Source organism: Sorex fumeus, unplaced genomic scaffold, assembly GCF_029834395.1.
Source record: "Sorex fumeus unplaced genomic scaffold, SorFum_2.1 ptg000077l, whole genome shotgun sequence".
In the NCBI taxonomy this organism is placed as follows: Eukaryota; Metazoa; Chordata; class Mammalia; order Eulipotyphla; family Soricidae; genus Sorex; species Sorex fumeus.
In genome coordinates, this window is record NW_026606134.1 from 71,911 (window position 1) to 85,697 (window position 13,787).

Consider the following 13,787-nt stretch of genomic DNA (forward strand, 5'->3'; position numbering starts at 1 on the left):
TTTAAGAGCTGACACTGGCTTTTCTCCAAGTGAGTGAAGAATCATATCCTAAACACACACAGCTCCTGTGGTTATTACAGGGCTCAGTACAATAGCCAGGCGGTGGAAAGCACTCAAAGTGTTCAGCTATGGGTAAATAGGTACAGCAGGTGGACACACACACACACACACACACAGTAGAATACTACGCAAATATAAGAAAAGATGGAATCATGCAACTTGAATGGAAGCGGGAGATATGGTGTTATACAAACTCAGTCAGGGGGGTATACAGAGTCACATTGGGGTCTTCAGGCTCACAACAGTGGACTGGGCAGTACTGAACGATGAGAAACTCTGGTCCTGACAGAGTAGTGGGGAGATGGGTGGGGGACAGGAGGGGTGGGCCTGGTTTATGTGGGGACAGTGGGAGGGGGGCCCTCAATTATGCGCAGACTGTAGGGGATGGGCCTGGGTTAAGGGGAACACTGGGGGTGGGTCCAGAGCCTTTGGGTGGTGAAGGTACAGTAGTTTTGTACATCAAAGTCAAGTAAGTGAAAGTTTGCACTATTGAAATTATGCTAACTTTATTTGGAGGGGCAGTGAATGGACCACAACCAGCCATGCTCAGGGGTTCCTCCTGGCTCTGCATTCGGGAATTACTCCTGGTGTTGCTTAGGGGACCCTTTGGCATGCCAAGGATTGAACCCGGGTTTGCTGCGTGCAAGGCAAATGCCCTACCCACTGTACTATTGCTCTGGCTTGAAATTATGTTACTTTAACACCAAACTATCAGTCAAAAGGGATTGTGTTGCTAAATACATCCTCTTGGGAAGCTATTGGTAAGTATAAAAAGGATGGAGGACACGAGGGGTTGTGAAAGTCCTGTGTCCACTTCACCTCGAGGGACACTCTGGGACTTAGGAAGGAATGACCAAGAGCTTGTGTAAGAGGCTTTGATGATGCATGAACACGTGGAAGAACGGGGCTTCCCAGCTGCTCTCAGTGGAATAAGTGAGAAGTCGTGCAGAGGGGGCCACGCGACACCCACTGCCATATAAACGCTTCTGGGGGGAAGATTGTCCTGATGCTGCCTGGGCTCATTGCCACGAGGTGTGACCGAAAGGGGATAGAGTCCTTGTGGACGTCACAAAGGAATCAGTAGCTGCAGTTTTGTGGGTGTTCCTTGAGCCTTAAGCTTGGGAAGAACAAAGGGCAGGGCCTCTGGAACAATCCATTGAGGTTGGAATCCTCTCTCCTGGTTGACCAGTTGATCAACATCCTGGGTCCTAATTTCATGGCTGCAGGGCAGGGATTGAAAAAGTGCCAGAGAGCGGTGTGGGTTAGACACGGTGATTATACCATAACTTTTATTTATTTTTAATTTTTTAAATTTTTTTATTTTTGCCTTCTATTCATTTTATTTTCTTCAGCAGCACTGACAAACCTGAATGAGGCTCATCTAACCCAAGCATTTTTTCCTAAGGCTCATAGCTTTCCTGCTCTGAGAAAACAAACCAGCAATTCAGCGCAAGCATGGAACAGTTTTCCAACAGTGATATCACAATCAAAAGGCACAAAAATGTGGACCAAACCTTCTTCTCAGTGCCCAGGACTGACATGGTTAGAGAAGTGCAGTGAGGGAAGGGCACAGTTGCACAGAACAGCTGGCTGGGTGCTGCCAATCCAGGAGAGGGGACAGGCTGTCTCAGGCATCTCTTCTCAGCAGAGGCAGTGCTGGCACACCACAAGAGGGACAGTGAGTTCAAAGATGCCCTGTATCAAGGGTTTCTGTGAAGCCTCCGCATGCTGTCCCTTGGCCTGTGAAATGGGTCCCCTTCATTCACTTCCACCCTTCTGACCTTTTCTTCCAGCCTCTGGCTCTGCTTCTGGGCCTTCCCATTCGTACCCCAGGGAGTATTCCTCTGGGGCACCACCACCAGCATCCAAGTAATGTTCATCTGCAGGTCTCCACAAAGGACCCCTGGGGGAACCGTCCAGGTCGACACGGGACCTAGCCTTCTTCTTCCTCTTGTGCAGCTGCCCAGTCTGTTCGGCTGTGTGTGGTGGCCCCAGCAGGCACCCACTGACACGCCCTTGTCCCTTCTCCTTTCTCCGCTTGTACTCCATAATCTGCTTGTTCAGTGCCTCATGGTCAATCCCATACAGGTTTGAGTATGCAGGAGGAGCCTGGGGGGCACACCGTGATGGAGCCTCAGTGTCTCTGAAGTTACTCTGTGCAAAGTCTTCCTTCTCTTCTGGGGGTCCAAAATCAGCGGCGGCCAGTAGCTTGTCCACCTCTGCAAGTGCAGCATTTCCTTTGTCCTGAACAAATACTATAGGAGGTACGTTCCTCAGGGTCTGAAGAGACAACAAAAGATGCCTCAGGTGTGCCGCGCTTCTCTGCAGGACAGCCTGAGTGTGTGTGTTCTGCTCAGCAGACAGTGTGCTCTTCCAGTATACGCGGCACGCGGAGAAGTCTGAAGTCAGAGAGACCTTGGAGAGCTCCACGTTCAGATCATAGACTTCCTGGCTCAGTTCGGGGGGTGCACAGCAGATCAGTCAAGGCTTTGTAGAGAAGACCATTCAGTGCCCTCTGGCGAATGTGGTCTTCCTTCTTGGTCTTCTTCGAACTACTCTTGGTTAAGAATTCTAGCTGGGATGGCTTCTGAATCAAGTGGAAGCCCAAGGAAGGACCTTCATATCAAAACTTTTTTCTGGTTCTGGATGCGAACTTCTTGAGCAGGTTCTTGCCACACACGGCCGGCGAGCTGTGAAGGGCCCACGGCTGCAGCCCCCAGAGGGGGCTGCCCAGCCACGCCCCCAAGCCCGGACGGGACACCCACAGACCCTGCGCCGCAGCCCAGATGACTCCGAGTCCGAGCCCCCCCCCCCCCCCCCCCCCCGCCTGCGGAGCCGGCGCCAAGCACGTGGGCGGGGCCCCATAACTTTTATTTTTATTTATTTATTTTTTTTATTAGTGAGACACCATGAGGTACAGTTATAGACTTACAAATTTTGTGCTTGGGTTTCAGTTATACAATAATCAAGTACCCGGGTTTCAGTTATACAATAATCAAGTACCCATTCCTCCACTAGCGCCCATCCTCCACCACTACGGGTCCCAGCATCCCTCCCATCCCCCATCCCCCCATCCCACCCTGCCTCTGTGGCAGGGCATTCTCTTTTGTTCTCTCTCTCTCCTTTTGGGTCCTGTGGTTTGCAAGAGAGGCATTGAGTGGCAATCATGTTTGGTCTATAGTCTACTTTCAGCATGCTTCTCCCATCCTGGGAGGATCCTCCCAACACCCTTTATTTGGTGCTCTCTTCTCTATCTGAGCTTCCTTTTCCCCTAGCACATGTGGCTGGCCTTCAAGTCATGGAGCAAAATTCCTGGTACTAATCTCGGCCACTCCTGGGTGTTAGTCTCCCATTTTGTTGCTTTATGTTCCCCAGATGAATGCAATCTTTCTTTGTCTATCCCGCTCTTTCTGACTCATTTCGCTAACATGATACTTTCCATGTAGTATTACTTGTATGTGAATTTCATGACTTCATCTTTTCTAACAGCTACATAGTACTCCATTGTGTAAATGTACCAAAGTTTCTTTAACCAGTCATCTGTTCTTGGGCACTCAGGTTTTTTCCAGATTCTGGCTATTGTAGAGTGCTGCAATGAACAAACAAGTGCAGATATCACTTTGACTATACTTTTTTGCCTCTCTGGGATATATTCCCAGGAGTGGTATTGCTGGGTCAAATGGGAGCTCAAATTCTAATTTTTTGAGAATCGTCCATACTGTTTTCCAAAAGGGTTGGACCAATTGGCATTCCCACCAGCAGTGAAGGAGGGTCCCTTTCTCTCGACATCCGCACCAGCACTGCTTGCTTTTGTTCTTTTGGATGTGGGCCAGTCTCTGCGGTGTGAAATGATATCTCATTGTGGTTTTGATCTGCATCTCCCTGATGATTAATGGTGTAGAGCGTTTTCTCATGTGCCTTTTAGCCATTCGGATTTCTTCTTTGAGAAAGTTTCTGTTCATTTCGTTGCCCCATTTTTTGATGGGGTTGGGTGTTTTCTCCTTGTGGAGTTCAACCAGTACCTTGTATATCCTTGATATCAACCCCTTGTCAGATGTGTATTCGGCGAATATTCTTTCCCATTCTGTAGACTGTCTTTGTATTTTGGTCACTGTTTCTTTGGAGGTGCAGAAGCTTCTTAGTTTAAGATAGTCCCGTTTGTCTATCTCTGTTTTCACTTGCTGAGGCCAGTGGCATGACATCTTTATACCATGACTTTTTTTTTTTTAATAATTTATTTCTTTATTGAATCACTGTGGGAAAAGTTACAGAGCTTTCGGGTTTAGGTCTCAGTCATGTAAGTATCAAACACATTTCCCTTTACCAATATTTACTTTTAACCGTGAACCCCAATAGAACCCCACCTCCCACCCCTCCCAATTCCTGTGTGGCAGATGAGTTCTAGTTAATACTCTATATACTTTGACTAGATACATTGTTTTGATATAAGATGCACAATTATTGTTTAGAGTTTATGACCCCCCCCCAATCAGATATGCTGAAACAGCGTTGTGAAATGATTTGCTTTCTATAGCTTGGTTTAAGAATAAAGCGGTTTTGGATTTCTGCTGTTTTACTTATTAACCCTGGAAGTATTTCTATTAAAAGTTAGATAGTTAAGAGATTGGTTTCTGTGCTCTGGAGTCATGGCCGTGCCGGAGAGCCGCTCGTGGGGGGCAGCTGGTGACCTCGGTCGGGCGTGAAGGATGGCCCAGAACGCCCCCCTTCCCATGAGGCCCCTGCCGCCCCCCGGCCCCTGGCTCAAACCTGCTGTCCACAAGGCTCCCATGCGGCCGCCATCTTTCTTTCCAGAGAGGAGCGGGCGTGCGGGACAACACACTTTCCCCTCCGGGCAGGCATATACCATGACTTTTAAGTGCCTCCATGTACTGAGCACTGAGCCAGGGCTTGCCTTGTTGCGTATTATCTTGGCTGTGTATTATCTAGGCCTGGACATGTGCTTTTATGCTTACTTCATTTTTTCGTTTGTTTATTTGCTTTTGGACCACACCCAGCGATGCTCAGGGATTAGTACTGATGCTCTGGGTTATGTGGGGACAGTAGAGGGGTGGGCCTGGGTTTTCTGGGTACACTGGGAGGTGGACCTGGGTTAGTGAGGACACTGGGGCGTGGGTCCAGGGTCCTCTGGAAACTATAAGAGACGCCAGGAATTAAACTAGGGTCTGCCACATGCGAGGCAGGTGCCTTACCCCCGTGCTGTCTCTTGAACCCTACTTAGTCCATTCTCATGGGGTCATGGCTGGTGCTGGCTGGGGAAGTTACGCTGTCCAATAGCTCTGAAAAAGGAGTCTGGGGGGACCAAAGGAGAGAAACTTTCCGGGAATGGAGGGCTCAGTGCCTCCAGCGAGACTCACTCTTCATTGACCTTTCGTTCCCAATGAGCTCAGTTCTTCCTGGAGAGCCCTCTGGCCAGGGATTGCACAGCTGTGGAGGTGTTGGTGGTGGCACAGGGAGGGCACAGAGTTTGGTCCTCTTTGTTCTGTCTCTCTCCTCCTCCTCCTCCTCCTCCTCCTCCTCTTCCTCCTCCTCCTCCTCCTCCTCCTCCTTCTTCTTCTCCTCCTTCTTCTCCTCCTCCTCCTCCTTCTTCTTCTCCTCCTTCTCCTCCTCCTCCTCCTCCTCATTCTCCTTCACATCGACCTCCTCCTCCTCTTCCACCTCTGCCACCTCCTCCTCTTCCTCCTTCACCTCCCCCTCCTCCAACTCCTCATTCTACAACGTCAATTCCTCCTCCACCTCTTCCTCCTCCTTCACCTCCTCCTCCTTCACCTCCTCCTCCTCCTTCTCCTCCTCCCCATTCACATCCTCCTCCTCCTTCTCCTCCTCCTCCTGCTCCTCCTCCTCCTAATCTTCCTTCCCATTCACATCCTCCTCCTCTTCCTCCTCCTCCTTCTCCTCCTCCTCCTTCTCCTCCTCCTCCTGCTCCTCCTCCTCCCAATCCTCCTTCCCATTCACATCCTCCTCCTCCTTCTCCTCCTCCTCTTCCCCCTCCTTCTCCTCCCCCTCATCCTTCTCGTCTTCCACCTCTTCCTTCACCTCCTTTTCCTCCTCTACCTCCTCCTCCTTCTCCTCCTCCACCATCTGCTCCTCCTCCTCTAAATTCTCCTCTTCCTCCTCCTCCTCCACCTCCTCCTCCTCCTCCTCCTCCTCCACCTCCGCCTTTACCTCATCCTCCTCTTCTATCTCCTCCTTCTCCTTCTCCCACTCCAACATCTCATTCACCTCGTCCTCCGCTACCTCCTCCTCCTCCTCTTTCTCCTCCTGCACATCCTCCTCCTCTTCTAACATCATCTAACATCTCCTCCTCCTCCTCTACCTCTTCTTCCTCCTCCTTCTGATCCTCCACCTCCTCCTATCCCTTACTCTACCTCCTCCTTCTCCTCCTCCAACTCCTCCTTCACCTCCTCCTCCTCCTCAACCTCCTACTCCTCCTTCAGCTCCTCCTCCTCCTACTTCTTCTATGTCTTCTTAATCATCATCATCTTCTTCTTCTTCTTCTTCTTCTTCTTCTTCTTCTTCTTCTTCTTCTTCTTCTTCTTCTTCTTCTTCTTCTTCTTCCTTCTCCTCCTCCTCTTCCTCCTCCTCCTCCTCTTCCTTCTCCATCTCCTTCTCCTTCTCCTTCTCCGTCTCCTTCTCCTGCTCCACTTCAACCTCCACTTCCTCCTCCACCTCCTGCTCATTCTCCTCCACCTCCTCCTCCTCCTCCTCCTCCTCCTCCTCCTTCTCCTCCTCCTCCTCCTCATGATAATCCTCCACCTCCTCCAACTCCTCCAATACCTCGTGTCCTCCTCTTTCTCCTCCTCCACTTCCTCCTCCTCCTCCTCCACTACCTTCTCCTCCTCCTTCTCCTCCTCCACCTCCGCCTTTACCTCATCCTCCTCTTCTATCTCCTCCTTCTCCTTCTCCCACTCCAACATCTCATTCACCTCGTCCTCCGCTACCTCCTCCTCCTCCTCTTTCTCCTCCTCCACATCCTCCTCCTCTTCTAACATCATCTAACATCTCCTCCTCCTTCTCATCCTCCACCTCCTCCTTCACCTCCTACTACTCCTCTAACTCCTCTTTCTTGTCCTTCTCCTCCTCCACCTCCTCCTTCTCCTCCTCTACCTCCTCTTCCTCCTCTTCCTTCTGCTTCACCTCCTCCTCCTCCACGACCTTCACCTCCTCCTACTTCTCCTCCTCCACCTCCTGCTTCACCTCCTCCTCCTTCACGACCTTCACCTCCTCCTACTTCTCCTCCTCCACCTACTCCTTCTTCTCGTCTACTCATGCTCCTCCTCGTTCTCCTCCTCCACCTACTCCTTTCCTCCACCTACTCCTTCTCCTCCTCCACCTACTCCTTCACTTCCTCCACCTCCTCCTAATCCTCTTCTTCCTCCACCTCCTCCACCTCCTCTTCCTCCTCTACCATCTCCTCCTCCTTTTCCTCCTCCACCTCCTCTTCACCCCGTCCTCCTCCTCTACCTCCTCCTCCTCCTCCTCCTCCTCTTACTCCTCCTCCACCATAAACTCCTCCTCTACCTTCCCCTCCTCCTCCTTCTCCTCCTCCACTTCCTCTTCCACCTCCTCCTCCACCTCCTCCTCCTCCTCCTCTAACTCCTCCTCCTTTACCTCCTACTCCTCCTCCTACTTCTCCTCCTCCTCTTCCAATGCATCCTCCTCCACTACCTTCTCCTCCTCCTCCTCCTCCACCTCTTCCTTCACCTGCTCCATCTCCTCCTTCTCCTCCTCAACCTCCTCATTCACCTCCTCCATCTCCTTCTTCACCTCCTGTACATCCTCCTCCTGCTTCTCCTACTACACCTCCTCCTCATCCTCCTCATCCTCTAGCTTATCCTCCTCAAACTTCTCCTTCACTTCCTCCACCTCCTCTACCACCTCCTCCTCTTTATCCTCCTCCTCCTCCTTCTTCTCCTCCTCAACTTCCTCCTCCTTCTCCTCCACCTCCTCCTCCGCCTCTCTACCATCTCCTTTTACTCCTTCTCCTCCACCTCCTCCTTCACCTCCTCCTCCTCCTCTAACTCCTCCTCCTTCTCATCCTCCACCTCTACCTTCTCCTCCTCCACCTACTCCAACTCCTCAACATCCTCCTCCTCCTCTTACTCTCCTTCTCCACCTCCTACTTCACCTCCAGCTCCTTCTCCTCCTCCTCCTTCACCTCCTTCTACTTCTCCGTCTCCTCCTCCTCCACTTACTCCTCCTCCTCTTCCTACACCTCCTGCTCTTCTTCCTCTACCTTCTCCTCCTCCTCTTCCTCCTCCTCTACCTAATCCTTCACCTACTACTCCTTTTCTACCTCCTCCTCCTCCTCCTCCTTCTTATCTTCCACCTCCTCCTCCTCTTCCACCTTCTCCTCCTCCTTCTCCTCCTCCTCTACCGCCTCCTACTCCTTCTCCTCCACATCCTCCTCCTCCTCCACCACCTCCTTCACCTCCTCCACCTCCTTCTCCTCCTCCACCTCCTCCTCTTCCTCTGCATTCTCTCCTCATCCTTCTCCTCCTCCACCGCCACCATCACCTCCTCCTCCTGCTCTTCGTCCTCTTCCTCCTCCTCCTTCTCCTTCACCTCTTCGGCCTCCTCCTCCTCCTCCTCCTCCTCTACCTCCTGTTTCTCAGCCTTCTCCTCCTCCACCTCCTCATTTCCCCCTCTACCTCCTTCTTTACCTCCTCCACGTATCCCTCCTCCTTCCCCTCCTCCACCTCCTTCTCGTCCTCCTCCTCTACCTCCTCCCCCAACTCCTCCACTTCCTTCACCTCCTCCTCCTCCTTCTCCTCCTTCTACTCCTCCTCCACTTTTCCCTCCTCCTCCTTCATCTCCTCCTCCTCCTCTACCTCCTTCTCCTCCTCCTTCTCCTCGTAAACCTCTTCCTTCAACTCCTCCTCCTCCTCTACCTCCTCCTCCACCTCCTTCAACTCCTCTACCTTTTCCTTCTCCTACTCCATCACCTTCTTCTCCTCTACCTCCTACTTCACCTCCTCATCCTCCTCCTCTTCCTCCTCCTTCACCTCTTCCTCCTCCTTCTCCTGCACCACCTCCTCTTTCTCCTCCTTTACCTCCTCCTCCTCCTCGTTCTCCTCCTCCACCTCCTCTTAATCCTTCTACCTCCTCCTCCTCCTCGTCCTTCTCCTCCTATACCTCTTCCTTCACCTCCTCCTCCTCCTTTACTTCCTCCTCCATCTTCTACTCCTCCACCTCTTTCTTCTCCTCCTCCACCTCCTCTTTCTCCTCCGTTACCTTCTGCTTCTGCTTTGTTCCTCCTTCACCTCCTCCTCCACTTCTTCCTCTACGTTATCCTCCTCCTTCTCCTTCTACACCCCCTCCTTCACCTCCTCCTCCACCTCCTTCTCCTCTTACTTCTCCTCCTCCACCTTCTCCTTCTCTACCTCCACCTCCTCCTTCACCTCCACCTGTTCCTCCAACTTCTCCTCCTCCTCTTCCAATTCCTCCTCCTCCAATACCTTCTCCTTCTCCTCGACCTCCTGCTTTGACTCCACCTCCTCCTCCACCTCCTCCTCCTCCTTTACCTCCTCCTCCTGCTACACCTCCGCCTTTACTCCTCCTCCTCCACCTATACCTACTCCTTCTCCTCCTTCTCCCACTACACCTTCTCCTTCACCTCTTCTTCCTCTAACTCCACCTCCTCCTCCACCTCCTCCTTCACCTCCTCCACCTCCTCCTTAACCTCCTGTACATCCTCCTCCTGATCCTCCTACTAAACCTCCTCCTCCTCATCATCCTATAGCTTATCCTCCTGCAACTTCTCCTTCACCTCCTCCTCCTCCTCTACCGCCACCTCCTCTTTATCCTCCTCCTCCTTCTCCTCCTCCTCCTCAACTTCCTCCTCCTCGTCGTCCTTCACCTCCTCCTCCTCTCTACTATCTCTTCCTCCTCCTCCTCCTGTACCTCCTCCTTCACCTCCTCCGCCTCCTCTACCTCCTAATCCTTCTCCGTCTCATCCTCGAACTCTACCTTCTCCTCCTCCACCTACTCCTTCTCCTCCTCAACCTCCTCCTCCTCTTACTCCTCCTCCACTTCCTCCTCCTGCTCTACCTTCTCCTCTTCTTCCTTCTCCTCCTGCACCTCCTCCTTCACCTCCTCCTCCTCCACCTGCTCCTCCCCCTCTTCTCCTCCTCCACCTCCTCCGTTTCCTGCTCTACCTCCTCATTCTCCTCCTCCACCTCCACCTCCTCCTCCAAATCCTCCTCCTCCTCTAGCTCCTCCTCCAACTACTCTTTCTCCTCTACGTTGTCCGCCTCTTTCTTTTCCTCCACCTCCTTCATTAACTCCTCTTCCTCCTTCTCCTCCTCTTCCTCCAATTCCTTTTTTGCTGCTCCTCCTCCACCTCCTCCTCCTCCTACTCCTCTTCTTCTACCTTCTAATTCTCCTCCTTCTCCTTCTCCACCTCCTACTTCACCACCTCCTTTCCCTCCTCCTCCTTCTCCTTCAACTCCTCCTCCTCCGTCTCCTCCTCCTCCACTTAATCCTCCTCCACTTCCTCCAGCTCCTGCTCCTCCTCCTCTACCTTCTCCTCCTCCTCTTTCGCCTACTCTACCTCCTCCGTCACCTACTCCTCCTTTTCTGCATCTTCCTTCTCCTACTCCACCTCCTCCTCCTCCTCTTCCACTTCCTCTTCCTCCTCCTCCTCCTCCTATACTTCCTCCTCTTTCTCCTCCTCCTCCACATCCTTCTCCTCCTCCACCTCCTCCTCCACCTCCTCCTCCACCTCCTCCTCCTCCTCTATATTCTCTCCTCATACTTCTCCTCTTCCACCTCCTCCATCACCTTCTCCTGCTCCACATCCTCCTCCTCTTCCTCCTCCTCCTCCTCCTCCTCTACCTTCTGTTACTCATCCTTCTCCTCCACCTCCTCCGCCTCTTCCTCCTCCTCCTCGTCCTCTACCTCCTCCTCCTCCTCCTTCTCCTGTTCCGTCTCCTCCTCCTCCTCCTCCTCCTCCTCCTTCTCCTCCTCCTCCTCTACCTTCTGTTCCTCATCCTTCTCCTCCTCCACCTCCTCCTTCTCCCCCTCCACCTTCTACTTCACCTCCTCCACCTCCTCCTCCTCCTGCTGCTCCTCCACCTCCATCTCTTCCTCCCCCTCTACCTCCTCCTCCACCTCCTCCACCTCCTTAACCTCCTCCTCCTCCGCCTCCTTTTACTCCTCCTCCTCTACTTTCTCCTCCTCCTTCACCTCCTCCTCCTCCTCTCCCTCCTTCTCCTCCTCCTTCTCCTCCCACACATCCTCTTTCAACTCCTCCTCCTCTACCTCCTCTTCCAGCTCCTTCGACTCCTCCACCTCTTCCTTCTCCTCTTCCACCTCCTCCTCCTTTTTTCCTCCTCTCCACCTGCTTCTAGTCCTCGTCCTCTACGTTATCCTCCTCCTTCTCCACCTCCACCTCCTTCTTCACCTCCTCCTTAACCTCCTTCTCCACCTCCTTCGACTTTTCCACCTCTTCCTTCTACTCCTCCACCTCCTCCTTCCCCTCCTTTTCCTCTACCTCCTCCTCCACCTCCTCCTTCTCCTCCTGCAACTCCATCTCCTCCTCTTCCTCCTCCTCCACCTCCTCCTCCTCCTTCTCCCCCTCCACCTCCTCTTTCTCCTCCTCTACCTAGTGCTCCTCCTCGTTCTCCTCCTCCACCTCCTCTTCATCCTCTATCTCCTCCTCCTCGTCCTTCTCCGCCTATACCTCCTCCTTCACCTCCTTCTACTCCTCTACTTCCTCCTCCACCTCCTTCTCCTCCTCCATCTCTTTTTTCTCCTCCCCCACTTCCTCCTTCTCCACCTCTTCTCCTCTTACTTCTCCTCCTCCCCCTCCTCCTTCACTTCTTCCACCTCCTCCTTCACCTCCACTACCTCCTCCAACTTCTCCTCCTCCTCCTCTTCCAATTCCTCCTCCTCCAATACCTTCTCCTTCTCCTTCTTCTCCTCCACCTCCTGCTTCACCTCCACCTCCTCCTCCTCCTTTACCTCCTTCTTCTTCTCCTCCTCCACATCCGCCTTTACCTCCTCCTCCTCCACCTATACCTCCTCCTTCTCTCACTACAACTTCTCCTTCACCTCTTCTTCCTCTACCTCCTCCTCTTTCTCTTACTCCACCTCCTCCTCCTCTTCTACTTTCTCCTCCTCCTCCTTATTCTCTTCCACCTCCTCCTTCACCTCGTCCTCCTTTATTGCCTCCTCCTCCTCCTTCACCTCCTAGTCCTACTTTTAATTCTCCCCCTTGTCTTCCAATTCATCCTCCTCCACTACCTTCTCCTTCTCCTTCTTCTCCTCCTCCACCTCCTCCTTCTCCTCCTCCTCCTATACAGCCTCCTCTCCTTCTCTCCTCCACCTCCTCCTCCTCCTCCTCTACCTCCTCCTCCTCCTTCACCTCCTCCACCTCCTCTTCCTCCTCCTCCTCTTCCACCACATCTTCCTCCTCCTCCTCCACTTCCTCGACATTCTCCTCCTCCTTCTCCTCCTCCAAATACTGCTCACCTCCTCCTCCTCTACCTCTTCTCCTCCTTCTCCTTCTCCACATCCTCCTCGTTCTCCTCTAACTCCTCCGCCTCCGACTCCTCCTCCACCTCCTCCTCCTCTTCCTCGACCTCCTACTTCACTTCCTCCACCTCCTGCTTCTCCTCTTCCACCTCCTCCTTCACCTCCTCCACGTCCTCCTTCACCTCCTCCACCTCTTCCTCCTTCTCCTCCTACTACACCTCCTCCTTCTCCTCTTCCTCCTCCTCTACCTTTTCTCTCTCATCCTTCACCTCCACAACCTTCTCCTTCACCTCCTCCTCCTCCTCTACCTCCTCCTCCTCCTCTTTTTCCTCCCCCACCTCTGTCTCCTTCTCCTCTACATCCACCTCCTGCTCCTAATCCTCCCTCACCTCCTCCTCCTCCTCCTCTACCTCCTCCACCTCCTTCTTTTCCTACTTCTCCTCCTCCTCCTCCTCCACTACTTCCTGTTTCTCCTTCTCCTCCTCCACCTCCTCCATCACCCCATCCTCCTCCTCCACCTACTCCTCCTTTACCTACTCCTCCTCCTCTTTCTCCTCTTCTGCCTCCTCCTCCTCTGCCTCCTGTTCCTCCTCCTTCTCCTACACCTCCTCATTCTCGCCCTCGACCCCCTCCTTCACCTCCTCTACCTCGTCCTCCTCCCCTCCTCCTGCACCTCTTCCTCGTCCTCCTCCTCTATCTCCTCCTCCACCTCTTCCACCTCTTTCTCCTCCTCCTCCTTCTCCTCCTCCATCTCCACTTTCTCTTCCTCCTCCTCCTCCTCCTCCACTTCCTCCTTCTCCCCTACCTCCTCCTGCACCTCATATACTCCTCCAACTCTTCCTTCTCCTCCTCCACCTCCTCCTTCTCCTCCTCCACCTCCTGCTCCTCCTTTCCTCCTCCTCCACCACCTTCTCCTCCTCATCCTCTACGTTATCCTCCTCCGTCTCCTCCTCCACCTCCTCCTTCACCTCCTCCTCCAACTCCATCTCCTCTTACTTCTCCTCCTCCACCTCCTCCTTCACCTCCATCTCCTCCACCTCCTCCTCCTCTTCACCTCCTCCTCCTCCTCGTACTTGTCCTCCTCCTCATCCAATTACTCCTCTTCCACTACCTTCTCCTCCTCCTCCTCCAATTCCTCCTTCCTCCTCCTTCTCCTCCTCCAACTCCTCTTATCCTTCCCTTCCTCCACCTCGTTCTCCTCTACGTCTTCCTCCTCCTTCTCATCCTCCTAC

General features: G+C 53.0%; 1 pseudogene; it reads right to left on the minus strand.

Moving 5' to 3' along the window:
- Nucleotides 1–1,473: 1,473 nt before the first annotated feature.
- On the minus strand, nucleotides 1,474–13,541 carry LOC130038535 (putative ribosome-binding factor A, mitochondrial; annotated as a pseudogene).
- Between the last annotated feature and the right edge of the window lie 246 nt (nucleotides 13,542–13,787).